Consider the following 12,831-nt stretch of genomic DNA (forward strand, 5'->3'; position numbering starts at 1 on the left):
AAACTGTAATTTCTGTTATTTTGTTACGTCAGTCTGTTTCCCCATAATGACCTCTAGAAAGGAAAGGCCTCCTTAACTAAATTTGATAGGAATCCCTGTGGAAATTTTTCCTAACACATATGTTAACACTTGGTGCACTCTGTAGGGACTTTGAAAAATACCTGTACAACACAAGTGAAGTGTTGCCTTATACTTGAGAGCTGGAGTGTCACCTCATTACCACAAGTTGCTTCACTTTGCACTTAAAAGTTATACGTAAGGCATGTTTAGCTGTCTTTCTAATTATTAACCAACTTTCACCTATGCCAAGTTTCCCATTCTTAAGTCCTCACCATTTGTGTGGCATTCCACAATATCTGGCACAGTGTAAAATGTAATCAATAAAATTAAATTAAAATGCACTTCACAATGTCAAACCCCAGAGCTCTAGATCACACAGGTGGCAAATTCAAATGCATATAAGTGCTGACTGTTATTACTAAATCCCTAAAGTAGGTCTTCTAAACTCAATCACAAGTACTATACAAACTGTCTAACAAGAACAATGGGCAGCCAGGGTGGCTCAGCGGTTTAGTGCCGCCTTCAGCCCAGGCCGTGATCCTGGCGACCCAGGATGAGTTCCGTGTGGGGCTTCCTGCATGGAGCCTGTTCCTCCCTCTGCCTGTATCTCTGCCTCTATCTCTCTCTGTGTGTCTCTCATGAATAAATAAATAAAATCTTTAAAAAAAATAACTGTCTAACAAGAACAAAATATGGCAAAACTATACAAACTGGGTTTGCTCCTTATCAGCTATGGATGAGATTTAAGTTACAAAACTCATTTCCCCCCATATTTATCACATTTTCAAATTAAAATAAGTGTTATCCTTCAAAACAGTAATCTTGTTAAGAATAAGGGTCTTTAGAGCCCATCTGTTCAGCCACTAAGAAATCCTTTTTTTTTTTTTTTAAAGACTTTATTTATTCATGAGAGACACACAGAGAGAGGCAGAGACACAGGCAGAGGGAGAAGCAGGCTCCATGCAGGGAGGCCGACGCGGAACTCGATCCCAGGACTCCAGGACCATGCCCTGAGCCAAAGGCAGATGCTTAACCGCTAAGCTACCCTCAACTGCTGAGCTACCCAGGCGTCCCAGAAATCCTGTTTCATTTCTTTATGATCAGTCCCCAGATGCTTGTCTCTGCTGCCTTTGGCTGTGCCCCTTTGCCTCCCTGTGGGGCCGCGGAGGGGCAGTTAGCTTCTCTAGCCTAGATCCCAAGAAAGTAGTTATGCAAACGCTTGCCTTTTTGTACTGCAGTGAGGAGGAAGCCCTCAGAACTAGAATTAAGAATTCACTATAGGAGTGAACTCAAATCACAATGAGGTGAAGCCTGACCTACCTTTATGAAATACCACGTCCAAAGAGACTTGTGGGAGGTAAATAGTTCACACAGCCATTTTCAACAATTTACCATTTATTTCAGGTTCCAGAGGCAGTGCAGCAAGCATGACAGTTAAGAGGTTACGCTGGAAGCGGGGGTGGGGCGGGGGGTGGCGTTTAACAAATGGGAGTTCTTCATCTGCCAACATAAAACCCATGGGCTAGTTGCTTACTTCTCTAAGCCTCCACTTCCTCTGGAAAAACGGAGACAATGACAGTAGCTACAAATGGCTACAGAGAAGCTGAAGTGAGACATTATCAGCCTGCTGGCACTTAATCCAACCCCTGCACTCTGCACTTTTTAACACTATTGTTAGGTTTAGTTGAGTTACTGGGACTTTAGGAACCATCACCCCTGGATTAGAGAGAGCAGCACTGAAGCTAGAAAAGGCTTTGAAGTGAAGAGGCCTTGACTCAGAATCATTAGGCCATTTATCAATACTATGACCTTGGGCCATTTGCCCTTTTAGAACCTAAACCCTAATTCCTAAGTCAAGATAATACCCACCTTGCAGATTTAGGAGTAAGGATGTGGTACTTGTTTAACAGATAGTAGTTCCCTATCGAATCTTTCACTATACAATATAGCAAAAGGCAAACAGTTTTTATGGCAAAAACTCAATAGTCTAAACCCTGTACTTACTAAGTATGCACACTATTGTCTGGTTTCTTACCTGTAAAAGGACTGGACCAAATCAGCTCTAATTCCAAAATTCAAATCAATGAAAGACTATTTAAAAATGTCTTTTCCTCTTCATCTTTGCAATCCAAACCACTGCCCCCACCTTCAAAAGAAGACTGCTTAAATGTGTATCTTTTGAGACAAAGTCAAAAGTTTAAATGCTTCTGAAACTTCCCTACCTCTAGGATTCCTGTCCTAAATTTAGGGCAGGAGGAAGAAAGAGGGAGAGACACATGCACTCCTCAAATAAAGCTCCAGGAAAACCTAGAGCTTTCCCCAAAGAGAAGTTCTATAAACTATATATGCAATCTTTGCATAGTGGTTTACACAAATCTAGTTATGAAATCCAAAGATCATGAAACCAGAATTAACTAACCACAAATGAAGCTCTATCATTATCGTGTGCTTTAACCATAAAATTTCGAAAAAGCTATAACCCTCTTGTGACCCACATAAAACCACAACTTAAAGTACAAAAATTTATCCATCTCTTTAGTAGACTATTCTCATTTTATAGATGAAGCCACTAAGGCCCAGACAGTTTAAACCACTCATTTAAAGGGCCACAGCCATAACAGGTTTGAGTTTAGAACTAAGGTTTCTAAGGTCTAGTCCTGGATGCTCTCTGACCAGCTTGTTCTTCCTTTTTTTAGTGTATTATCATCCACAAATTACTTGTATTTGCCAATACTACAGTTTGAAATTAACATTAAAAAAAAAACTCCAATGGAGTACTAATGGAATAATTTCCATTAAGATTCTGTGCATTTTCATAGTCCTCGATAAACTAAGACAATTTCTTAGAATTTTTTCCTTGGATAATGTTAACAAAATAAATAATACCCGTGCATGTCAAGACAGTTTCAGAATAATCTAAACACTGCCAAATGCCAGTGCCAAGTATGAAGGACAAGAGCAAGAGTCCTGGATTCTGACCCCACATCTGTATCATAATCACTCAAAGTTCCATTTGTCTGAATGAAAGCTTAAACCATGTCACCTCTAACTGGGCCTTTCAGGTTTCACTGTTTTGCCACCTTTCCCACCTGCCCCTTTCCAAAAAAAAAAAAAAAAAAAAAGGTTTTCCACTTCTCAGTTATTTTCCTGGCTTCCAAGTCATCGCTTGAAGCCGATGTTCTAAAAAGCAACCCAAAGCATACATCTATGTTCTCTAGATTACTAAATTTGAAATATTATCAATGTGGTTATCTTTGATGAGACATCTATTAGACTGTGCAAATTTTCAGGAAAAAAAATGATAAAGTAATTAATATTCCACATCACCTTGAGACATTCCTTCGCACGTTCTTTATTGTCAAAAAAAAAAGTTTATTTCACAATTCATTAACTCAAAGGCTAGATATATCTTACCCTAGCCCCAAAACACTTTTAATTCTTTATCAACACAAGTATTTTTGAAATTCAGGATGATTCTCCATAATTTTTTTCACACCTCGCAATAAAGGCTAATACCTGAAGAGACTTAAACAAAATACGGTAACAATGAAATCACGGTATCATATTCTAAGATGAACACTTCAGAGCTTACTGCGCTATTTGTCTACCTTTGTACATGTAACTACCAGCACATCAACTTTCCGAAGCAGTAACTGCAAACTGACCACAAAATTCCCCACCTAATGCCAAATAAGACTTTTCTAGCTCAAAAGCAACAATGATTCATGCAACTTTCCAGGTTCCCCAACACTCTGTAAGAGCACAGCTGCTCCACGAAGCCGCAGTCCGCAGGGCGACCGCTCAGCACGCATGCGCCAGCCCGGGCCGTCGCGCCCCTTCCCCAGCCCAGCGTGGCGAGCCGACCCCAAGCGCCCCTGCTGCGGTCCGGGGCTGCCCCACGTACCTGCAGGCTGGGTGTCCGCCGCACGACCTCCCTGGCGAGCCGAAGACCGCTTTATCCCCAACTGGGCCGGCGAAGGTCCCCGAGCCCACGCGCCGCGCGCCACCCCGCCCGCGTCTGGCGGCCCCGGCGGCCCCGTCTGGGGCCGGGAGCGCGCACGTCGGCGCCCGGGACGATCGGGAGGCTCCGCCCACTCGGGCCCCGCCCCGCCGCAGCCCGCAGGAGCTAGGGCTCCCCTCCAGCCTCCCCTCGGCCCTTCCCCAGCTCTTAGCCTGTATCCACCCTGTTCCGCGCCCCAAGTCGTCAAGACGTCTACGACTTCAGGGTTTTGCTGCTTATCACTACAGAGAAATAACCACCGTGGGTCTTCTGAAGGCTTACCGCGTTATTCCTGGAATGTCCCTGCCGGGTAGTTTATGCCTCCTGAGATCACCATTGTCAGCCCCGCTGGGGTTCAGCCCTCGCCTCTTGTTCCAAGTGTCCATTATTACTGTCTCCAACTCAATGAGAATCACATGAATTATATGTAAAATGTTTAGGGCAGTGCCTGCCATATACAGTATTCCTATCTGATTATCGTGCTCATGGTACAGTACATTTAGTTTGGTGCCCTTTTCTGCAAAATCACCCTTATTGCCTGCATATCCAATCAGGCCAGCAGACAAAATCTAGACAGCACTAGTCATTGCCTTTCAATCAATTTTATTAATGTAAAATACTTGCTCTTGTCTATTCACAAACTATTTTTGCAAATAGTAAGAGTAAAGCAAAACCACACAACAAAAAGCAAAAGACACTCCAGGCCATCACCTCCAATTAAGCATCCCTCAGATTTCAGATGAATGGTCTGTGGAGGCGCCTGTCTTATCTATGCTGCACAAGGTTTCTGGGATCCCATTTCAGATAGTCATTACCAAACATTTCAGACAGTCACTACCAAAAGTTATGAGAAAACAATTTCTTCTCTATTGGATAACACATTTTGTAAAGATTAAAAAACAAAACAAAACAAACAAACAAACAAAAAAAACACACAGGACAGCCCGGGTGGCTCAGTGGTTTAGCATCGCCTTTGGCCCAGGGCGTCATCCTGGAGTCCTGGGATCCAGTCCCTGCATGGAGCCTGCTTCTCCCTCTGCCTGTATCTCTGCCTCTCTCTGTGTCTCTCATGAATAAAAAAAAAGTATTAAAAAACCAACCAACAAACAAACAGGGGCTCCTGGGTGGCTTAGTCAGTTAAGCCTGCCTTCTGCTCATGCCATGATCTCAGGGTCCTGGGATGGAGTCCCTCCCTGGGCTCCCTGCTAGGCAGAAAGCCTGCTTCTCCCTCTCCACCCTGACCGTGCTCTCTCTTGCTATCTCTGTTGCTATCTCTGTCTCTCTCAAATAAATAAAATCTAAAAAAAAAAAAAAAAAAAAGACATACTTCTAAATGATGGAAGTTTAAATTTTGTGGACTTTTGTACTTTAAATGGCTAGAAAAGAGGAATTTTCAGTCTATTAAAACATAACTGATGTCAAGAAGAACTTTCATCTTTAGGTGCCCCTACAAAATACCCACAATGTAAATAAATACAATAGAAACTGTGTTGACCATCACCTACATAACCAATTGTCTCTATGCCCTCTCTAAAAGATCCTGACCAACACCTCCACACACTAAATAATCCAGCTCTCCCTCACTTGAATTCCTGAGTTACTGAGAGTCAGTGTTTGTTCTATCAGCTTATTCCAGCTGTAGTTGTCACTACAATGATGTGATTTATTCCAAATTACATAAAGACTGGAGGAAAAAATAATAAAAATCTAGAAGTATTCTACATTCAAACCACTTTGCAGGCTCCTCTTTTCTCCCTTAGGCTTCATTATTTGCCCTTATATCTTTATGTTTACATTCTAAGGGGGATTTTACCTCTCTTCTGCTTCAAGATTTCTATGCTGTCTCAGAATGAGAACCATCCACTCCTAGTAGGTCATCTCATTTAAAGAGGATATAAACTCCCCACTTGCCTATAGGATAAAGTCCAAATTTCTTATAAAAGGAATAAAGTTCTCTATTTTCTCACTCCAACATGATTTTCCTGCCATCTCCTCAGAGCAGCCCCCACACTGTAACCTGCTACACAGCTCTTCCATTCACAGCCTAGGCTGGTTTACCTGTCCAGCTTGGCTCTCCCAGTTCTCGCCACCAGCAATACCAGTTCCCTTCTCCTTACCTGTCCACTTTTCTAACTATGCTCAAGTCACCACCACTATGAAGACTTTCTGGCCAAGCACCTTTCTCCTCAATAGTTTTGGCCAACAGAGTTTGCTGCTCCTTCCTCTGGACCCACTCTAATCTATACAGGTTTCCAGCATGAGACCTGTAACATGTTACTCTAATTACACAGTACATGTCTGCCTCCTTAGCTTGAGATTCTCAAGAGAAGGTACAATGACTTATTTGGCTTTGTACACTCTAATGCTGAGCAGAGTCTGGTAAGGGTATTTTGGCTTACCAAACCCCTTCACACTCTACATGCTCTATTGAATTGACAAAGAATGGTGTCCCTAAAGTTGTGCAATGCTGTAACCCTAAATTCAACAGAGACTTAAAGTGTATGTTTGAGAAATGAATAAATGATAAACAGACGTTCAAGTTCAGACTAGCCACAATAAGAATAGTATAGTTCTTCTTTAAACATAGATAATCAACTTGATGTCACAGTAAGGCCTGCATTCAGGATGGTTTTTCAGAGGTGGAAATGTTTCTAGTGTTACTATTTTTAGTTTTCTTTCAAACAAGACAAAACTGGCAAGGGTACTGCCACTGAAACCATGATCCCAGGACAGGCACTGAGACAAAGCATCTTTCCTCAGGCAGACCGGTCAAAGTTTAGCTATGCAGATTCACAAACATCAGGAAGTCTATAAGTTAAAGAGGAAATATTAACTTATCTACAGCCAACTCAGGATTTTTTTTCCTTCAGATTTGCAGTACCACAGAAATTCTAGCTGACATCACAAAAGATTGGTAGGCTTTCAGAACTGGGACTCTGTCCTATTTTCAACTTGAAACTTCTGGTCATAACACAGTAAATGATAGGAAAACATACTACTTATCTACCATCCCAGTGATAATACTATTTTAGAGGATCCCTGGGTGGCTTAGCGGTTTAGCGCCTGCCTTCGGCCCAGGGCGTGATCCTGGAGTCCCAGGATGGAGTCCCACATTGGGCTCCCTGCATGGAACCTGCTTCTCCCTCTGCCTGTGTCTCTGCCTCTCTCTCTCTCTGTGCCTCTCATGAATAAATAAATAAAATCTTTTTAAAAAAATACTATTTTATCTCTGATTTTATAGTAAGTATCTTATGGTTTTTCCCATAGGAAGTGAACAAGTAATATAATATTATCCCTTCTCTAAAGCCTGGGGTACTAGCAATAATGCTAAAATTAAATTCAAAATATACCTTAGATTATGTTCTTATGAAATCAGTAATTGTCCTAGTATTAAAGACTTAACTTCTTATCTATGATCAAACTGACAATCAAAAACTTTTTAACCTATTGTTCATTCCTACACTGAACCAAATTGTCACATTTGTAGAGCACTGTAGGAAAGGCTGGATAAGAGGAATAGTGAGGCTCAAAAGGGTTCCCAAACATTTTTCCAGCACCAGAGAGGAACATCTTGATTCCACTGAATAATTAAGCCAGGTAAAATCAGGGAGGATGCCTTGGGATAAGTATGGTTAACAGAATTAGACTGTATCATTCACATCAGGAGCAAAAAGAACATCCTCAAAATGACTATTTTATGGGTGCCTGGGTGGCTCAGTCAGTTAAGCATTGCCTTCAGGTCAGGTCATGATCCCAGGGTCCTGGGATGGAGCCCCAAGTCTTTGGGCTCAGTGGGAAGCCTGCTTCTTCCTCTCCCTCTGCCCCTCCCCCGCTGCTTGTGCTCCTATTCTGTCAAATAAATAAATAAAATCTTTTTTTAAAAAAGGTGAAACATTGTTCAAAAAAATAACTATTTTATTCACTTGCCCGTGAATCTACCTAATTCAAAGAGGGTGAATACCATGTCAGGCTCTGAAGTATTGTAGGCTAGGTGGGATATTTATAAGTTATGATTGAATGTTATAATTTAATAAGCAAAGACAAGCTGAGAACTATATGGCAGCTCCTCCGACAAGCATACTATTTAAAAACACTATTTAAAGCTACTCACCAGAAGAAAAGTACTCAACTTTGCCCCCATATGAGCCTAGGCCACTCAACTTGTCTGTGTGCTATATGTTGAAACAAAGTATCAAGACATATCCATAATGAAAACAAAGCCAAAAGGAAAGTTGTGGACAAGTCTTTATTCTCTGAGGCTCAATATACTTCTTTTGAAAAAGTCCAAGATTGATAGTTTTTTAATTTATTATTTTAATTCTAGTATAGTTAACATATGGTGTTATGTTAGTTTCCAGTGTACAATATGATTTAACAATTCCATATATTACCTAGTGCTCAATGTGATAAGTATACTCTTAGTCTCCCAAAGATTAATATATGTAAAGCACTGAGAATAATTCCTGACACATAGTAAGAGCTATATCCCCCATTATCCAAAAGTAGAGCATTTCTATGAGGATTTCTGATTACCTGACGATCTTTCTAACAGATGCACAAAAAACATTGAGATAAAGCACTAATCCTCAGAAACACAGTTCAAAGCTATGGTGGCTTGATGTTGAGATGCTAAGTGTAGCTTCCAGGGAAGGAGCTTGGGGGAGCCACTCTAGCTGCTGGGGTGCATAATGCCTCTAATAATGACTCACTGCAAAACAAATGCTGAACACCACTTTTGCTTTTTGTCCTTTTTTGTAAAAGTAAAAATTATCTTTGGAAACAGATACAAATGCAGATCTTTCATAAAAGTAAAGAGATGTAACAAAAGCTTTAAAAAAGCAGGAGAGGGGGCGTTTGGGTGGCTCAGTTGGTTAAGCATCTGCCTTTGGCTCAAGTCATGATCCCAGGGTCCTGGGATGGAGCCTCATGTCAGGTTCCCTCCTCAGTGGGGAGCCTCCTTCTTCCTCTCCCTCTGCTGCTCCCCCTGCTGGTGCTCTCTCTCTCTCTCTCTCTCTCTCTCTCTCTCTCTCTCTCTCTCAAAGAAATAAATTAAATCTTAAAAAAAAAAAAAAGCAGTGGGTACGTGTAGCTGTTTTTAATAAAATCTTTTTTTAAAAAAAGCAGTGGATACATGTAGCTATTTTTACTACTTTTGGTCAGAGAATGGGTACGATAATAAAGGAAGACATTTTATTACGTAGCTCATCAATTTAATAAGTCACCATTATCTCTCCCAGTTTCATGACTGCTGCCCACTCCTCCCTCCTCACCTACTCTTTCTTCTCTTTGCTCGCTCAGTTCAGTCACAATTGTCTCCTTGTGGCTCCCACAGCATTCCAAGGATGCTTCTACCTCAGGGCCCTTGCACTCTCCTCCAGATATGCTTATGCCCACTTGTTCACTTGCTTAGAGTGTCTTTTCAGTGAAGCCATTCCTCACAATCCTATACAAAATAAATCTTCCTTCCACAAACTCCCCCTTAATATATTTTATTTTTCTCCATAGTACTTATCACCATCTGACATGTAGAAACCATTTATTTTCTGAACCCACTTCAGAAAACACACTAGAAGGTAAGTTCCCCAGAGGAAGGAACTTTGTCATTTTGTTCACTGTTATATAGTAGATGTTCCATAAATATTTGTTGAATGAATTCAACAAATATTTAATGTATCTATGTGCCAAGGGCTTTTTTTTTTACACATTATTTCATTTTAGTCTCCCAAACATTTAAAGATTTTATTTATTTGTTCATGAGAGACACACAGAGAGAGGTAGAGACATAGGCAGATGGAGAAGCAGGCTCCCTATGGGGAGCCTGATATGATACTTGATCCCAGGACCCCAGGATCACCACCTGAGCCAAAGGCAGATGCTCAACCACTGAGCCACCCAGGTGCCCCCAAACATTGATTTTTTTTAAAGATTTTATTTATTGGGCAGCCCTGGTGGCACAGCAGTTTAGCGCCACCTGCAGCCCGGGGTGTGATCCTGGAGACCTGGGATCGAGTCCCACATGGGGCTTCCTGCATGGAGCCTGCTTCTTCCTCTGCCTGTCTCTCTCTCTCTCTCTCTCTCTGAATAAATAAATAAATAAATAAATATTTTTTAAAAAGATTTTATTTATTTATGAGAGTGCATGCACACAGAGGGAGAGGAAGAAGCAGACTCCTTGCTAAGCAGGGTGCCCAATGCAGGGCTAAGTCCCAGGACCCTGAGATGATGAGTCGAAAGATGACCTGAGCTGAAGGCAGATGCTTAACCAACTGAGCCACCCAGGCGTTGCTCCCGCCCCCCCCCACCTCAAACATTTAAAGTACATATTATCACCACAATTTAAAAAATAAAGAACCTAACGCCTGATGAAGTTAAATATATATTACCTATAATCACAGGCTTCTAAGTAGCGGGGTCAAGATTTAATCCCAGGTCTGAGTCTAAAGTCCTTAGCCACATAATGTATGTTAAAGGGATCACTTGGGTACTAAGATTTTACGTATTCATTCAACAAATATTTATAGAGTTCCTATGCTGACACATACTTATGATAGTCCCTGAGGGCACAACAATGAATTGCTACCTAGAGAATCTGTGCCATTGATTCACCAAAAACTCAGCAGAAAATAGTAATTCTTTGAAATACGACATTGAGAGCCAAAAATCCATCAGCAGCAATGACTGGCTCTCAATGTTTTCCAGTATGCTAACCCTTACTCTAGTAGGGAAATTATTATGAAACAGTAGCCAAGAGGCTTTCAGATGGGCGTAGGGATGTATAAGAATATCCTGCAGTTTTCTAAAGCCGCCGCCCCCCCCCACAGGTTCCTGAAATTCTGGCACAGCTAAGCTGATTTAAAAAAATGGGGTGAGGGAGCAGGTCCTATGTAATTCTAAAATAAGATATTTTCTCCCCCTCTGAGAATCACATTTTCCTTCCCTTACATAGCTCACCATGCTTTGCCACTTCTGAAATGCCTGTTTGCCCCACAGTAAGAATGTAATTGTAGAGGTTTATTTAGACACAAAATATCATGAAACTTTAGACCCTGTAGGATTTTCCCTAGGGACCCAAGGCTAAAAGTCCCATAGAAAAGGGGGAAGGAGAAATAAAATGCAAGGAATATTACTGGGCTAGAGCTTACATGTATCATCTCACTTATCTCAACAAACAGGCAAGCTAGCAAACATTCCAAAGAGCAAACCAAGTACTTCCCTAAGCCACACAGTACATTCACCACACCCACCTCCACGGTAGCATCTGGGTAAGTTCCTCAAAGGCCCGATAGTCTTTACAGCTCAGAAATGTCACGCTAGGACCCCAGTACAGAGACGAGCCAATTATGATTACCTGTCTCATCCTCACCCCGGGAAGTAATTCAAGAGTCCTTACAACCACATTTCCAAATTAACAAATGGGCGGTGGAAAACTGAATCTATCCAAGAGAGTTACGCTATGGTGAACCTTACCCTGGTCAGAAAACACTGGAAAATGGTATTGGGGGGCGGGGGGCGGGCTGCTTTTTCAATGTGACAGCCTCTGCGGCTCTGACCGCTGTCGTTCGTGACCGCATCATGCCCCGCATCATGCCCCGCATCATGCCCCGCATCATGCCCCGCATCATGCCCACCATCACACGGCGCGGCGCGTAAGGTGGTCTTATCATTGTCGCCCCCTCACGGGGCTTTACCTTCACAAGAGTAAGGACTGTGCCCACTGTTTTTCATCGCCGGAGCCTCAACACCCTGAACACACGGGCAATGAGTAAATCATTGCTGGTGTGGGTGAGCCGAGGAATGAGCAAGCCTCGCTCTTCTCGGTAAAGGGAGATCAAGCCAGCTCTCAGGACAGCGGGGAGTACGACCCGAGGCGGCAGGTGACGCTGTGAGGGCACACAGAGGGCCGAAAACACGATTTTCCTCGCGTTGTCACCCGACAGTTGGGAATAGATACACTCTGGGCCCGTTCTGGGAAAGGAAGCCTCCTCGCCCCCCTGAGGCCCCGGCGACAGGCAAGCAAAACCCTGCAGCTGTCACTCCCGGCGTCGGGAGGAGGCGCAAGGCGGCGGCCGCCGGGCAGAGCGCCGAGGGCCGCGGAGAGGACCGGCCCAGGCGGCCAACAGCCAAGAAAGGGTCACCCCCGGGCCGGACAGGCCGAGGGAGAGGCCGGCGGGAAGGGCAGACCTAGGCTGGGCGGGCCAGCCCGCGACCCGCAGGCAGGAGGGGGCGCGCTGGCCCAGCGAGCCACTGCGGTTCTTACCAGCTCCGAGGGCCGCGCCTGGCGATGCGAGCGGGAGCTTCCTCGGGGAGAGGCCCGCCGGTCAGGTAAAGGGCCGAAAGGAAGAGTTCTCGCGAGAGCGCCGCCTTCCTCCCACGCCTCACGCCACACATCTGACAGTCTCGCGAGACCTCGGCTCGGGTCAGCCCGAAGCCCTTGGCCGCCCTCTGGAGCGCGCAGAGCGCAGAGCGTAGAGCGCAGAGCGCAGGCGCCCGCTCCTCCGGCGCTCTAGGGCCACGTTCCGTTCACCTTGCCTGAGTAACTCGCGTTAAGTAAAGCGAACTTGTTGTGCCAAGGATCCTCTCTGTGCTCCGTGGTTGTCTCACAAATGTCCTCGTAAATAGATTTTAGCTTTAAAGTACACATGCAAAAATAAACGTCAAAAGACGCAAAAGGGCAAATCCTGTGTGAATCCAATTACATAAGGTAGCTAGAATAAGTCAGATTTATAGAACCAGAAGACACAACAGTAGGGCGCCTGGGTGGCTCAGCTGGT

At 43.6% G+C, this 12,831-nt stretch overlaps 1 protein-coding gene across 5 annotated transcripts in view; it reads right to left on the reverse strand.

Moving 5' to 3' along the window:
- NCOA4 (nuclear receptor coactivator 4) overlaps positions 1 to 12,831 on the reverse strand; it is a 66,294-nt gene that overhangs the window by 11,045 nt on the left and 42,418 nt on the right. The window contains exon 1 of one of the 5 annotated variants that reach the window (XM_055345092.1): positions 12,318 to 12,450. The exons of 3 other annotated variants lie outside the window; for them this stretch is intronic. The gene's annotated coding sequence lies outside the window, so the exon portion shown is untranslated. Of the gene's footprint in view, positions 1 to 3,964; positions 4,087 to 12,317; positions 12,451 to 12,831 lie in introns of those variants that run through there. One more of the 5 variants, XM_055345094.1, reaches the window with a different exon arrangement.

The sequence above is a fragment of the Nyctereutes procyonoides genome, unplaced genomic scaffold (genome assembly GCF_905146905.1).
Source record: "Nyctereutes procyonoides isolate TBG_1078 unplaced genomic scaffold, NYPRO_anot_genome, whole genome shotgun sequence".
NCBI classification, from domain to species: domain Eukaryota; kingdom Metazoa; phylum Chordata; class Mammalia; order Carnivora; family Canidae; genus Nyctereutes; species Nyctereutes procyonoides.